This window comes from Camelus bactrianus, chromosome 10 (assembly GCF_048773025.1).
Source record: "Camelus bactrianus isolate YW-2024 breed Bactrian camel chromosome 10, ASM4877302v1, whole genome shotgun sequence".
Taxonomy (NCBI): domain Eukaryota; kingdom Metazoa; phylum Chordata; class Mammalia; order Artiodactyla; family Camelidae; genus Camelus; species Camelus bactrianus.
In genome coordinates, this window is record NC_133548.1 from 62,946,587 (window position 1) to 62,961,836 (window position 15,250).

The following is a 15,250-nucleotide window of genomic DNA, read 5'->3' on the forward strand; positions in this document are numbered from 1 at the left end:
GCTGAGTCTGACTACTCAGTCATTCCTCTCCTAGTTATTTATGTAAAAGAAGTGAAAACATATGTCTATACAAAGACCTGCACACACACGTTCACGCCAGCTTCATTTATACTGAAAACTTAACAACCCAAATGTTCGTTAACAGAAGAGCGAATGAGCAACTGACAAGTTTTATATTTTTCTAAATGGCTTCCCTGGGAAGGTACCTGTTTATTTGAACAATAAGATCCCATGGTTCAGAAACATGTTGGTGTTGCTTTGGGAAACCATAGCCCATGTGCCTGCGTGTGTGCACTGTCACACTTTACATTGCTGTCTTTTGATGACGCATTTAAAATTCGGAAACAGTCCAAAATCATTCAAAGAGAAATTAAGTGTATTTGTTTGCCAAAGAGAGAGGAGTAATTCTCAGTACTAGCCACAAATTAGAACACTGGAAAACTTTGAAATAATCAAGAATGCTCAGCTATTCTGACTTAATTGGTTTGTGGGGAGTAGCATGGGTCTTGGTTTAAAGCTCTCCATGTGAGTCTAAAGTGAGCCAGCATTGAAAACCACAGCTAGTAGCTGAGGTTGATTTTCTTGTGCAGTTTGTAGACTGACTTCTAAAAGTAGTTCCCGAAGAGGAATTTCCACAATACCCTGGGCCCACAGTTTTGTAGCAACAAGCATACAGTGTCTCAAAATGATTGTTGTGAAGATCAACACACATTTGGTTATACAAATTTTAATATGTTTTCAGATAAATATTTGCCTCCTTACTTTATAGACCCAATGGAGGGACAGCAAATGTAAAAGATTTATCGACTTACCTAATTAGCAGATAATTTCAAATGGCTAAATACAAAATTTTCAAAAATGTATTTCTGAACAGTATGGAGAGTCTTCAAAAAGCTAAAAATAGACTTATCATTTGAACCGGCAATCTCACTCCTGGATGTATATCCAGAGGGAACTCTAATTTGAAAAAATACATGCACCCCAATGTTCACAGCAGCACTATTTACAATAGCCAAGACATGGAAGCAACCTAAATGCCCATCAATAGATGACTGGATAAAAAAGTTGTGGTGTATTTATACAATGGAATGCTACTCTGCCATAAAAAAGAATAAAATATTGCTATTTGCAGCAACATGTATGGACCTGGAGATTGTCATCCTAAGTGAAGTAAGCTGAAAGAGAAAGAAAAATACCATATGATATCACTCATATGTGGATCCTAAAGAGAAAAAAAAAAGGACACTCTGAACTCATCTACAAAACAGAAACAGACTCTCAGACATAGTAAACAACCTTATGGTTACCAGGGAAAGGAGATGGGAGGGGATAAATTTGGGAGTTTGATATTTACAAATGTTAGCCACTATATATAAAAATAGATTTTAAAAAATGTATTTCTGTATTTCTAAGGTACACTAAGTAACACTATACTTTGTTTTTTCAGTTTAGGGGAATGAAAAAAAAAACGATAAATAATAATATGGTTCTCTGTTTCTTCTCTTTGGAAAATTCCATGCTGACAAGTTATGATCAGATCCAAGTACACTCATGAGCATCAGTGCAAGTTCTTTGATGGTAGTCGGGTAGGAGCTTGGAGGTCGACAAGCTGCCTGCAGTGCTCTCGGTTGACTTCCAAATCTGTGTGTCTGCAGATCCCACCCTGAAGCTAGGTCGACGGAGGGCCTGGTGAAATGAAGCAACCTGGCAATGACCTGCTTCAGGTGCCCAGGGTGCACTGCCAAACAACCGGCCAGGTCTGAAAGAGGGCTGGTGCCATTGACTGCCCGCATGCCAAGTCAGCTGCTCTCGGTGATTCTCTGGTGGACTGCCTTACCTGTGCTTGGCCCTGTTCAGCAGGGAGGAAGAGGTGCAGATGGGAGTCACACGTGGTCCCTTCCCTCTGAGCAGCTCACAGTCCTATAGGAGGGACTTCCAAAGCCAGGAGAAAAGTCTTCCAGGCTTTTCTTCTAGACCTCTGACTATTTTGGCCTCCGCCATCTCTGTGGTAGACAGGGGCAGTGATGATGAGGGACAGGAGGGGGACCACAGCAGGAGGCATGAGTTCACATGGAAGAATCTGGGCCTCTCCCAAGCCTATCTCCCCATCTATAAACCAGAACAATCACCTCTGCCCACCCACACAGGAGTGCTGTAAGACTAGATGAGTAAGACTTGCGTCCATTCTGAGGTGGCATGTGACTGCTGAAAATAATATCCGTATCTTGGAAAGCCCCACCGTGTAAATATCTCATTAAGTACCTATTTTTTTGACAGGCACACTGACAATGGTATCAACTTAGATTATCCACAAGCAAGTATTTTTTTTCTTCAAAGTGTTCTTAGCTTTGCTTCGTTATCCAGAGTATCTCAGAGGGGACTCGTTGTTCCCAATAGCCCCCTTCTCAGGGGATAACTGCCCTTTAATAGCTGTGGTAGCACATTTTTCTAATTGCATGTGGAAGTTAAAAAGAACAGAACCTTCTTAATATTGACCCAGTTGCAATTTCCAAGTCAAGCCCTGTACTGCCATCAGCCCACAGCTTGAGCCTGTGCATTGCCTTTGATGATGAATGCTTTCTAAGGAAGGCTTTACTTCGACGGGGGAATTCATCTTGATGTGGGGCATGAAAATTCTCCAGCCCTCATGTTGCTTTGGCTACGTGTTTTTCTTAGTATGGATCACAAGTTACATCATTTTCTTCTTCATCCTTCAAAGAGGAATTATAGCTCCTGGGCTGGAGCGACACACCAGGTGTGGAGACAGCCACTGTGCACACACACCCAGCATCACTCATCTGAACAAAGGCTTACCTGGGCCGGAAGAAGAAGAAGACGGTGGGATGAACCTGCCACCCACAAACATGCCGCCCCTGGGCAAGGCTCTCTGAGAGCAGCACGGGCTGACAGGCTGCAGTGAGCCCTGCAGCCTGCAAAACACGTGCTTTCTCCTTAGGGGCAGATCCCCATAGGATGACCAAATGCTTTTGGAAATGAAAGAATGAACTGGTAGTGATTCTGTAAAGACAGTATGTCCAAATTAGATTTGTAACGTGGAACCTATGGTCCCCCAGGTTTAGAGAAAATCCACTGGTACAGGTGAAAGCTGCAAGACAACAGATCTGTCAGAACCAGAAACAGTCATGTTAACTTCTGTCTACATGAAGTCAAACACTTGCAAGAAAAATGGAAGAACTCAATCCAATAATAGCTTAAACTTAAATACTTTTTCTATTGAAGTATAGTCAGTTTACAATTTTGTGTCAGTTTCTGGTGTACAGTATAATATTTCAGTCATACACATATGTACATATATTCATTTTCATATTCTTTTTCACCATAAATTACTGTAAAATATTGAATATAGTTCTGTGTGCTACACAGTAGAAACTTGTTTAGCTATTTTATACATTGTAGTTAGTATCTGCAAATCTTGAACTCCCAATTTATCCCTTCCTACCCCTTCCCCTCCTGTAACTATGTTTGTTTTCTATGTCTGTGAGTCTGTTTCTGTTTTGTAAATAAGTTCATTTGTCTTTTTTTTTTAGATTCCACATATAAGTGATATCATATGGTATTTTTCTTTCTCTTTCTGGCTTACTTCACTTAGAATGACAATCTCCATGTCCATCCACTTTGCTGCAAATGGTATTATTTGTTCTTTTTTATGGCAGAGTAGTATTCCATTATATAAATATACTACAACTTCTTTATCCAGTCATCTATTGATGAACATTTAGGTTGCTTCCATGTCTTGGCTATTGTAAGTAGCGCTGCTGTGAACATTGAGGTGCATGTATCTTTTTGAATTAGAGTTCCCTCTGGATATATACCCAGAAGTCGGATTGCTGGATCATATGGTAAGTCTATTCTTAGTTTTTTGAGGAAGCTCCATACTGTTTTCCATAACGGCTGCACCAAACTACATTCCCAACAACAGTGTAGGAGAGTTCCCGTTTCTCCACAGAGTCTTTAGTATTTATCGTTTGTGGACTTTTGAATGATGACCATTCTGACTGGTGTGAGGTGATACTTCATTGTAGTTTTGATTTGCATTTCTCTGATAATCAGCAATATTGAGCATTTTTTCATGTGCCTATTGGCCATTTGTATGTCTTCAGTGGAGACTTGCTTGTTTATACTTCTTTAAATGCCTCCACCTGCCCCATCTCCCTGCAAAGTTTGCTGAGAAGACTCAGCATAGATAGTAATGTTTGCAGAGTGCTTAGACAAGTCGGACCCAGAGAAAGTGCTCATTAGAGTAGCCAAGGGTGTTGGTGGTGGTAGAAGACGGAGGGAAGTGTCAGGGGGTGTGGTAGTAATAGTAAATAGCAGGACCTTTGTGCTGCAGAGAAGACGTTTGAGGGGATGGCCTTGCCAAGGGGCCATAGCTGGTCCATATCACCAACGAGTCCTTTGAGGAAGGGGCTGGAGGATGCGGGCAGGCTCTATGGAGTGGAGGTGGAGGTAGGACAGGAAGGAAGGGGGCAGAGCACAGCCATTCAAGGAATGACATAGCAATTAACACCACAATGGCAGAAAATTCAACTCCCAACAGACCTTGAAGCCCAAGATGGTGGGAATTTCAACTCCCAGTAGACATTGAGCTTCATTACATGCTCATTGTAATATATTAACTTGCTAAATGGCACTCCCATATATGACAAGACCGTTCCAAGGCTGAACATAAAAAGTCAAAAAATGAGCAGTGGCCCAATTCCTGGGAATCCCAGCCCCTCCACCAAAATAGTTGGAATAATCCTCCCGCTGGTTAGCATGTGAAGTTACAGAGCCCATAAAAACCAACAACCCCGGCACCTCGTGGCTTTTCTCTTGCCTTCTAAGATGGCCTGCAGTCTGTCTATGGAGTATGTATCTCTCTGAATGTGTATGCTTTTACTCAACTGTGGCTCACTCTTGAATTCTTTCCTGTGTTAAGACAAGGACCCACACTTGGTGGGGAACATCCCAGGGACTCAACAGGGACCTGGGATACGGCCATCCTCTCACCCCGCATTTTCTTGTATCAGAGGTACTCTGGGACCCTTCACAGTTTGGGTTTGCATAGGGAGCCTCTGAAAGGCAGCATGATCTGGGGATCAAACAGACCTGGAATTAAATACTAATCAGCTTCTCACCAGCAGTGGGAACCTAGCCTTATTGTCTAAATTCTCTGACCCCCCTCAGAGAGTCCTACGGCTCCTTAGCTGTGAAAGGTGGAAGATAGTAACCCCGTGCAATGCTCACGGAGAGGACTGAATGACTGCATGTAGTCAAGTGCTTGGCACAAAGTAGTTGTTCAGCAAAACAGTTGTCCCATCCCTAGAACTTCATCTGTAATGAGGTTGGCGAGAGAGAGAGAGAGAGAGATAGAGAGAGAGAGAGAGATAGAGAGAGAGAGAGAGAGAGAGAGAGAGAGAGAGAGAGAAAACTTACCTGCTTCACCCTTTTTCCTGAGCCTGGGGTATTATTTTATATTGAGCACACAGCATAGAAAGCTTCCTAGTAGATAACCCCTCACTTACCAAGACCTGCTAATCCTAAACTATTATGTCACAAACCTTGTGACCCCAAATTACCTCCCCATCTTGAAGAACTCACCCTAAACCACTTAAACCCAGACCCCCGCTCCCAACCTTACAAATACCCTCCCTGACCTCGAACTTCAGAGATCTATGTCTGTCAGTGTCTGTCAGCGTGGGGTTCTCCCTCCTGCCGCCGGCCTCCTGAACTTAACTTTGACCAAGAGGCGTCCTGTGATCTTCTGCAGAGTCCGTAAGCATCAAGCCAAACCCAGCCACCTGAGGTCCACAGCCATAATGATTCCCCGTGTCTTGTCAGCACTGCCAGCTCGAACGTTGCTTCTCTCGGAGACCATGATCACACCTGGTCGTGTGTGCTTCCCTCGAGCTGTGAGGCCCCTCCCTTCTCTGAACTGCCCCCCCCACCCCACCCCGACACAGACACACACACACTCTTGGCGTTACTTCCTTCCCTTTGCCTCATTATTAGAGCTGTCTGTGCATTTGTTTTATCGCTGTTTGCTGTGCCACCTACACTTCAGTCGGAGATGCCCACTCTGGGACTTGCACATGACTAGGGTGCAAAGAGAATGTTCTAAAAGTGCTTTTCAGGATTTCCAAGACATTTAAGGAGAGTAAGTCAAAGGGAATATAAAATCCATGTTTTTTCCCTTTAGGCAAAAGTCTAAAAGTAAGATCTGTCATAATTTAGAATTGCATTTGGCTCTGCAAAATAGACCTCTTCCAGGTCTTTTCAAAGTCCTTGGTGATGCTTTTTTAGTCTCTTTTGTACTCTTTACATACACACACGAAATCCACACACCAAAGAAGGTTAGGTATCCTTGAGCTGTCCTTTCCTGTTGTTACAGCTGTCTTTCTGTTTCTTTTCTTCGGTACCTTTGGTTTGGTGTGTTGAGATATTTGTCTACTTCTTCCCCTTATTGTAAATCCCCCCTAGAAACGTGTCCCAGGCACTGTGCTGTGTGCCTTATGCATGGAGTGGGGATCCTGCCTGCGTGGAGCTCAGGTTGCATGTGCTGCTGGGGCAAGACAGGGGACAGCACAACACCCGTATCTAGACACACTCCTTCTTTTGCACAGGGATACCCTGTTTCTAACGAAAGCTTAGGCATGAACAGATAAAGACTGACAACTGCTGGAGTGGTCAAGATGGAAGCAAGCTAGCATGAGGGGATGACAGAAACCTTGAGAGAAAACTCATCCAAAGTGAGTGAAAGGAGTCAGGCGCACTGGGGCACACTCCCCAAGAATGTCTGTGTGCTGGTAGCAGCCAGGGGATAGGAGCCAGTCCTAGGTCTTCTTGGCTTCATCATGGAGGCAGGCTATGGATATCTTAAGATTTGAGCGAGGTGAAGTGAGTAGAAACAAACTCTTTTACCTTGCCACATGTCGCTCTGTCATCTGAATCTGCCCTCTCTACTCTCCTTCCTCCTCCTCCAAGCTGTCACCAAAACAGCAACATCCTATGTCAAGTGGCAGAGACATTGTCAGGAAAGACAGAGAAACAAGCCTACCCAGTGATGCCCATTGATTCAGCTTCAGATTTCCTCTCCAAGCCTCTTCCCCTGAGCTTTTAGTATCTTGAGATAGATGCTGTCTGCCCATAAATTACTGAAAACTCTCCAGCTGGAGGTTAGGACCAGGTCAGGGGTGTCTCTCTGATCCTCTGCAAATATTAACTGATCAATTGATACTAAATGAGTACAAAATATAAATGAATAAAGACAGAGGTGAACATTTCTAAGATAAAAGGAAATGCCTGTGTTCTTTCTCAGTCTGTAAGAAAAGGCAGAGAAACAGTGGGTTGTATCCCGGGTGTCAACTGGGGAAGAACTATTTTCTAAGCATAGTGGCTTCCAAAACTCTGCTATGTAAGTGGGGAACACCTCCCTACCCCATGTGATGGGAGCCCCTCTCAAGAGCACTTGAAGGGCACTGCTTGCCTCAGCAGTTACCCCCGTCTCATAGTCAGAGTCATTGTTTGGAACTGGTTGGACCTAAGGTCATATTTTGAACCTCAAAAAGATAGATGTCCTCTCTCAAAATTTCAGCCACAGAGAAGATTAAGTTGGATGAAATTTAAAATGTAACCTGGGATTAAGTCTCCTTTATTTCCGTGATTCAGAAAAATCTTTCAAGGAGTTTATTGGTAGGCACCTTTTAATGCCCAAATTTCTGTTTATGTACATTCTCTGTTGCCTGCTTTACTTCATTACCAATAAAAATCTCTTAATATATTAGCATTGTATATGAGAATTAATTATTTTGCCTTTTAAAATGATGAATCATTATTAATGTCGCTTGAAGGGAAAACAATGTAGCTACTTAATCTATTCACTATGTGTGAACAACTGCCCCGTCTGCCCATATATACATATCACACTAGCCTGGAGGTTGCACCAACTTTTAAGTATTGCTGTGGCTCTAATCTCACTCTCTTCTGATCTGTCTTCCAGAACCCAACCAAAGTGATTTTTCCAAAATGAACAAATGGTTATTTCATCCTCCTCGGAAAATCACTCTTGCATCTCTTCACATGTATGAAATTTAAAAGCTTTTCATAATTTTGTCCTTGCTTTTCTCTCCAACTGCATCATCAGCTGCCCCACCAGCTCTTTCTCTTTTAAAGGTACATACTTAGCAATTTAATTTGTGGAACTCTTTGTGCCGTATCACCTCATTATTTGTAGTGCTGAAAAACTGGATTCAGTGTAAGCATATATTATCAGAATTATGGCTAAATAGAAAACAGTATATATAAACTAGGGACTATTATGTAGGTGTTCAAAGGTAGATTTATATACCAACATGGAATTGTGTCTATTATATAAGGTTTAACAAAAAAATCACCAAATTGAAGACAATCATGTGTAGTGTGGTATCATTTCCCCACCAAATTATATATATATATGTGTGTGTTCATCTATTTATAATATGTATATACACAATTAAAAGTCTGGAGATGTATTTACCAAATTTTTACCTTTGGGGAGAAAGATGGACTGTATTTATCAAATTTTTACCTTTGGGGAGAAAGATGGACTGTGTTGAAGGAGAGAGACTCTCATTTTTCACTTTACTTCTTTTTTTTTTTTTTTTTTTTAATGTGAGGATGTCTTATTTAATAGTAAAGATTTAAAAAAAAATTTTTAAGTGTATTTCCTAGCTAGGACTCTTGTCATCTATCATGATATCACTGGGCAAGGATGGCTTAACCACAGCAAAAGAGGGCAGACAGAGCAGCATCTGGATGAGCTCTCTGGGTCTACCTGTGCTACTGGAGGGATCAAGTAAGGGAGGTGTTGTTGCACTGATAAGACCGGGAAGAAGTTCATCCAACACCTAGACCCAGGTATTCAGGGACAATGATGGGAGGTTACAGGTCAAGGCAAGCAGCCAGTGTCTGTGGTCCCAGAGATGTACAGGTGGCTGGCTAGGAGTGTGGGCTGGAATGTCTTGGCAGCAGCAATCAGAAGCCTAGCCAAAAGCCTCGAGTGCAGGGAATGGGGCTCAGCCCTTAGGGTGGAGCAGAGGGAGATGGCAAGTGCAGATGAGAATCTTCAGAGGATGCAAAAGCTTGAGTCGGAGAGAACGACAGGGCTACAGCTGTGGGCCTGTAAAGGAAAAGGCAGAGCCCAGTTTTAGAACAGAGATAGGAGATCCACTCACTTGTGACATGACTGCTGAGCAGCATGGGGGGCAGGACCAAGCCTCATTTGAGGGCCAAGTGTTCTGAGCTCCGAGTAAGAAGGCTGTAGGGAGGGAACATGGGAAGACATTGATGCATTGATGCCATTTGTGGTAACTGAGAAAATGCTGAAACCCTCTCCAAAGCTAAGAAATCAGAATGTGTTTGGTCTGTGGTGTGGATCAAAGGAAGGAACCCACGGTAACTAAGAAACATTAGAAATAGTACTGACTCAAAATGAAGGCTTCTAGAATTTCTGATAGCACTCCTCAGAATAGACTTCTTCTTTTGAGGGTCATTAGGAATTGAGAGTCTGATCACGGTAACACACACTTCCGCATTAAGTCCATCAATCTTGATGGGTTTGTCTCCTGAACTTTCCTGAAGCCAGTCTCTACTTGATGAAGTGGCCGGAAAAAGGAAGAGGCACAAACACAGTCTTAGATTTATGACCTCCTCTCTCACTCAAGGTAAAAACTCCAGAATTCAGAACATGACGTTTTTATCTGATGCATGGGACTAGATTAAATGTTGAACTACATGATAGATGAGGCTGGAATTAATTAATGTCAGCTCTCATATAAATTGCTTATGATGAGAAACAATGAAATTAAGGTAAGTAGATGTGATATATCATCATTTCTCTTCATTTAACCTCGCTTAGAGGTAGGCCAGGAGGAAGACACATTGCCTATGTGAGAAAAATGGGCAGAGTTCATGATACAGTCACATTCATTTCCTTTTCAGAGTAGTCAGGAGTTATTCCCATGAACCCAAAATTCATATTTAGTGTAAAAACTAGCTCCACACTTTCATTTAAAAGTAATCTGACATACTAACTCAGATACTAACTATATATAAAACAGATAAGCAGTTTCTTCTGTATAGCACAGGGAACTACATTCAACATCTTGTAGTAACCTATAATTAAAAAGAATATGAAAAAGAATATATGTATGTACATGGATGACTGAAACATTATGCTGTACACAGAAATTGATGCAACATTGTAAACTGACTATGCTTCAATAAAAATGTAAAATAAAATAAAAGCAATCTGGCTTGTTCTATCTGGCAATAATATAACCTTGTATTTAAACAATGAAAATTTGCCAGGAAAATTGGGAGAATTTTTCAATGGCTGAAATATTAAAGCTGCAACACCTTCTTAGTTAAGTCTTGGATGGAATGAGTTCCCTTGAAGCCTGGCGCACATGACCAAAGAAAGGATTTGATATTTTTTCAACTTTGCTTACATGCACTCGGTGGTCAAAGCCAGACCATCCCCAGGAAGTGCCAAGTCAGGCTTGGTGATTAACTCCACAGTCCTTTCCCAGGCACCGTCTTCCTGATCTCTGCAAGGAATGGGTGCTCAGTGGCAAAGAAGGGGCGAATCCTGACCCAGAGGGCCTCCGGTGTGGCAGGGCCTAACCAAATATATCAGAGAGGAGAAAATACCTCAAATTACAAAACTCTAGTTTGCCAATTTTGTCACCAACTCATATGCAATCAAACTATTTTCAATGTTCATTGAACAAGTGCATATCTGTTAGGCCTGGTGTTGGGTGCTGAGGACATCGAGGTGATTAAGCCAAGATTCCTGTTCTGGAGAGATTAATAGTCAGGGACACGGACATCTAAATAAATAATGTGGAAGGTGCAATAACAGGAAAGACAGAAGCGCAGTCGGAGCATGGCGTATACTCTGGGGACTCATAGAGACTGGCCTTTGGGCAGTGCGCAGAGCAGATAGGTCACCGATCTGAGGGAGCTGCGTGTGTGAGGCAGAGGGAATTGCAAAAGCCAAGGCATAGAGGTCTGGCCTTTTACAGGGAAAAAAAAAAAAGGCATAGAGACCTGGAAGGTATAGTCTGATTTTTTACCTATCAGATTGTTCATGATTGAAAAATGTATGTGATACTGTGTGGACAGCCGGGCTGGAAACAAGTCCTCTCGTGTGTTACTGGTTGGAGCATAAGCTTGTCCGAGCCCTACTGAGGACAATTTGGCAGATGTCTCCTGATTACAGATGCACCTACACATAATCTAGCAATCTTCCTCTTTTAGGAAGTTGTCCTGGAGATACACTAGTCCTGCTGCAAAACATAATTCAGTTAGTTATTGCAACGTGGCTTGTGATAGCAAAAGACTGGAAACAACTTAAGTGTATGTCAGTGGGGACTGGGCAAAGAAACAATGGTGTTGTCCTACAGTGCAACACTGTGGTGCCAGAAAAGAATGGGAATTCTCCCTATAATTTGATATGAAATTGTCATTTGATATGGAATGATCTCCAAGATATAAAGGAAAAGCATGAGGTGCAGAACCTCAGGTAGGGAAGACAACTATTTGTGTAAATAAAGTGGACCAAATAGAATGAAGAATACATAGAAATATTCAGTAATGTATGCATAAGATGTCTCTGAAAAGGCACAAGAAACAAATGTGTTGAATCAGAGGCGGGAAACTGGGAGGTGGGGCACAGGAGTGGACAGGATGTTCACGTTGTGTTTTTTTAATATATCTATATTACCTGTCAAACATTGTAAGATAAATTTTCCCCAGTTTTAACGGAAGTGTAATTGACAAAATTGTATATATTTAAGGTGTACAGTTTGGTATTTTGATATAGATATACATGGTGTGAAAATAACCACAGTCGAACTAAATAAAGTATCTACCATTTCTCACTGTTACCATTTTTATTTTTGCATCAAGGACACCTAAGGTGTACCCTCTTAACAAATGTCGTCTGCAATACGGTATTGATAACTATAGTCACCTAGCTCTACCTTGGATCTCCAGAATTTAGCCATCTTGCATAACTGAAACTTTGTATCTTGTGACCAACATCTCCCCATTCCTTCTTCCCTGTAATCCCTGGTAACCACCATTCTATTCTCCGCTCTGTGAATCTGACATTTAGATTAATCACACATAAGTGAGATCATGCAATATTGTCTTTCTGTGTCTGGCTTATTTCACTTAGCATAATGCCTTCCAGGTTCACCCCTGTTGTTGCAAATGGCAGGACTTCCTTCTTTTTAAGTGCTAGATAATATTCCACTGTGCATATATTCCACATTTTCCTTATCCATTCATCTGTCAGCAGACATTTAGGTTGTTTCCATATCTTGGCTATTGTGAATAATGATGCTATGGACATGGGAATTCAGATATCTCTTTGAGGTCCTCATTTCATTTCCTTTGGATATATACACCCTTCAATAACTTTAAAGTGTGCGGTGTGTTTGGAGAATCGTCTACAATGGCTGGAATTCAGGGTGTGTATGACTGTGTTGGGCAGGTGGAGGTACAGGAGATAAGCCCAAAAAAGGTTGGAGGTGAAGGGCTTTTTACCCCAATTTATGAAAAGAGGCGTAATGCTATTGGTGGTGTGATATACAGGGCATTGGCTATGGTTGCAAAGAGACCCTAGACTCCCACCTGACACTTCCTGGCTACCTGTGATCTTGAGCAAGTTATTAATGTCCTTCAGCCCACATCTCTCAGATGAGGTAGCTGGATGACGGTGCCTAGCCACAGGAGCCTCTGCAAACCCCTCTCCCTCCCTCCTTCCTTTTTCTTTCTTCTTCCTGGTGTTCTGGCTTCTCAGTTCCCATATTTATATGGATAGATCAGAGGGGAAAAAATATCTGAGCAGGTTGTTCTCCATTGTCCCAGCTCAGCTGAGTCAGGGCATTTTCACTGAGGCAGGCTTGAAGAGGGAGCATTTAACTCCATGCTGCCTGGTGCTTTTCCATATTCTTTTTCTATAATAAAAAAGGCAATTACAAAACGAGACCCATCATTTTAATTATTTTGTTCACCATGGGACTCATTACTATGGTTTTATGCAACACAGAGGGAGGTCTCATGAATCAACACGGCATGGAGAAAATGAATTGAAAATGGAATTGAATGTGAGAGGATCATCCTGAACACAGAAGTGCATTCAGATTAGCTCAGGCAATTCCGTTCACCATGGCTCTCAGCATTGGGAAAATATCATTACTCGGTACTTTACTTCCTTTCTGGAGTGACTAAGTGGTTGGGCAAGGCTCAAGATGCCATGTGACTAGTTTATTGTCATGATAGAGAAAAGGGAGAGTGGGTTTAGAATGCAGTGTGCTTTCTAAGGAAGCAGGGAGGCTGGAGACTTGGACTGTCCAGATTCAGGGTCCTTGTGGCAGCAGGATCTGAGGATGGCCAGGACAGAAGCCCTGAAACTACCCTGAGAGGGGAATGGGAGGGGCTAAGAACCCCAGGGACTTGATCATTTATTTTGGTGGAAAGTGATATTTTTGGTTTCTACATTTTTATAAATTAGACAGTGCCTCTCTGCTTCTCCTGGTTTCTTTCCTTTTTTGCCTGGTTTTGCATTCAGTCACCATGTTTATAAGTGCCTGTTACTGTATTTGTCTCACATTGTGTGAAGCAATCAGAATACAAAGGGAAATAAGATGGAGTTTCTGTCCTCAAGGAGTTCCCTCCTTGGTGTGCCCCTTCATTTCTCCCCCAGTGAAATGGCACTCTTCAGTTCAAAGTCCATTAATATCAACATCAAACACCCTCCTCCCCGCAACACACACACACTCACAGAGCTGGTTGTTGCTTAAAGATCAGTAGTGTAGAAATGAAACAGACCAGGACCCTGCAGAGCCTTCCTGGGGCAGATGCCCTCTCCTCCCTGTGTTCCCTGCCTCTTGTTTATAGAAAAGTCTTAGCCCCCAGGCCTTCCCCAAGTTCCAAAGAGCAAATTTAATCAGAGAAGTGAGAAAATGTAGAAACAAAGAAAAACAGTCAAGCAAGACAAAATAATAATAGCTTAGCCATCAAACAAAGTCAAGTTCATCCTCAGGGACTATAGATAATATCCTGAGCCACATCCTTGAGTTGCTTTGCAGATACTAAAACTCCCACCAGGTGGAAGAAGTTAACTGCTGACCACCAGCACATAGATCCCAGACCAGTTGGAACCAGAAGGTTGATAATTGAGACTCCCCAAACACCACCTGGTCACCTCACCACCAACCAATTAGAAGAATGTCCACGAGCTGATCAGGCACCCTGTGAACTTCTCCCTCATCCTGCCTTTAAAAACTCTTCCCCAAAAGCCATCTGGGAGTTGGGGTCTTTTGAGCATTTGCTGCCCATACTCTTTGCTTGGTGCCTTGAAATAAACACTGTGCTTTCCTTCACCACAACCCTGTGTCAGTAGATTGGCTTTGCTGCACATTGGGTGAGCAGATCCAAGTTTGGTCAGGTAACAAAAATACAATGAAACGTTCCGTTTTTTCTTTTTCTTTTCTTTCTTTCTTTCTTTCTTTTTTTTTTTTTTTTTTGTTGGTGGAGAAATCAGCCTAGACATTGGCATGTGTGATTTTGATGCTTGGCCAAGAGAGATGGTCAAGAAAGTGATAGTGGATCAAAGACTGAGTGTGCATGCCACGCATACTACCTCAACCATGTAACCAAACTTCAAGTGACCAGTAACAAACTGCATTATGCACCTCCTGATGGAACACAATGGGAAATACACATCATCTGAACCTAGTAAGGAGAAAGCAATCAGACAAACCCAGAACGTGTGGCATCCTACAAATAGCTGGCCTGGACTTTTGAAAATGTCAATGTCATGTGAGATAGCCACCGTCCAGGGGGCCCCTCAATGATCCTAGCTTCTTGGTGTTCATGCTGTTGTGTAATCCCCTCTCATGTTGACTAGGGCTGACCTGTGTAACTAACAAGGTATTGCAGAATTGTATGTGTATGTCTTCCCAGGCTAGGTCATGAAAGACACTGTGGCTTCTGCCTTGTTTCCTCTTGCTCAGTTGCTCTGGAGGAAGCTAATCACCATATCGTAAAAAAGACACATAAATAGTCCTCTGGAGAGGTCCACGCGGGGAGGATCTGAGACCTCTTGCCAACAGCCAGACCATCTTTTCAGCCATGTGAGTAAGCCACCTTGGAAGTGGTCCCCCAGCCTCAAATCAGACTTCAGATAACTTCAGCCACA